This window comes from Nymphaea colorata, chromosome 8, assembly GCF_008831285.2.
Source record: "Nymphaea colorata isolate Beijing-Zhang1983 chromosome 8, ASM883128v2, whole genome shotgun sequence".
Classification (NCBI taxonomy): domain Eukaryota; kingdom Viridiplantae; phylum Streptophyta; class Magnoliopsida; order Nymphaeales; family Nymphaeaceae; genus Nymphaea; species Nymphaea colorata.
Genome location: NC_045145.1, coordinates 11134546 through 11136340, shown reverse-complemented (window position 1 = coordinate 11136340; position 1795 = coordinate 11134546).

The window sequence follows — 1795 nt, the reverse complement described above, 5'->3', positions numbered from 1 at the left end:
AGAGTCGGAAGCTGAAAGACGCGGAGCGACGGTACTCCGTGCACGAAAGGGAAATGACAGTCATTATTCATTGTCTTCGCACATGGAGGCATTACTTATTGGGGTCCCAGTTCGTGGTAAAGACTGATAATGTAGCCACAAGCTACTTTCAGACTCAACAGAAGTTGAGTCCGAAGCAGGCTCGATGGTAGGAATTTTTTGTAGAATTCGATTTCGCCTTGGAGTACAAGGCAGAGAAGACAAACGTTGTAGCCGATGCACTGAGTTGGAAGGCAGAGTTGGCAGCTACCCGGACAACATCATCCGAAGCACAACTCGATGGTGCTCTTCTCGGGCGGATTCGAGAAGGCATGAAGCAGGACCCAATGGCCAAGCACTTGGTCGAAACAACAGAGGCGGGAAAGACGCGACGATTCTGGCTATAAGATGGACTTTTGATGGCAAAGAACGGATGAGTGTTCATGCCTAAATGGGGCAATCTCCGACGAGAGTTGCTGAAGGAGTGTCATGACTCGTTGTGGGCTGGCCATCCTGGCCAGGAGCGGAAACTGGCACTGCTCGAACGTGGCTACTACTAGCCACAGATGCGCGACGACGTTGAAGCCTATGTGAAAACATGCTTAATCTGTCAGTAGGACAAAGGAACAAACCAGAAGCCTGCCGGTCTCTTGGAACCTCTTCTTGTTCCAGAACGTCCGTGGGAATGCCTCTCCATAGACTTCATCGTCAGCTTGCCCAAAGTTGACTACTTTAGCTCTATCCTTATGGTTGTGGATAGATTTTCAAAGTATGCCACATTCATCCCAGCCTCTAAAGAATGTCCCGCGGAAAAGACGGCAGAGTTGTTCGTGAAGCATATAGTCAAGCATTGGGGCGTGCCGAAAAGCATTGTCAGTGATCGGGATGCTCGCTTCACAGGAAAATTTTGGCGCGAAGTATTTCGTTTGTTGGATTCAGATTTATTATTCTCAACAAGTTTCCACCCTCAAACGGACGGTCAAACTGAACGAATCAACAGATTGTTGGAACAATGCCTTCGACACTATGTCAGCGCGAATCAAAAGGATTGGGTGAAATTGTTGGATGTAGCTCAATTTTGCTACAATTTGCAGAAGAGCGAGTCTTCTGGACATAGTCCATTCGAAATAGCCACTGGACAACAACCGTTGATGCCGCATACCCTTGCAGTCCAAGAAAAGGGAAGACCCACTTTTGCCTACCAGTTCGTTCGTGATTGGCAGGAACAGACGGAAATAGCTAAGGCGTTCTTACACAAGGCCGCCAAAAAGATGAAAAAGTTTGCAGATTGGAATTGAAGGCCAATAGAATTCCGAGTGGGTGATCAAGTCCTCGTGAAGCTCTATCTTGATCGTACGGGCATTTTTCGTGGTCGACACAGGTCATTGATCCGCAAGTATGAGGGACCCTTCACAGTGCTGAAGAGAATCAGAAAGCTAGCCTACAAACTAGACTTGCCGCCAGACTTTAAGGTGCATTCAGTGTTCCATGTTTGTAACCTGAAGCCCTTCTATGTCGATGAGGAAGACCCCGAGAGAAGCCTTCCAGAACGAGACCCGATCCTGCAGTGAGCCCCGTCGACCAAGCGAGCGGCGGACCGTCAGATGGAAGAGATTCTTCGGCACAAGACGAACTATTGGGAGAGCCGAAGAAGTACCAAGTGAAGTGGATAGGCGAATACAACCCCACCTGGGAGTATGCATTCCGCATGAAGCAGCGCTACCCGCTGGAAGTCAAGGCCTATCATGAAACTGTTGGCGCCGAGGACAGCACATAA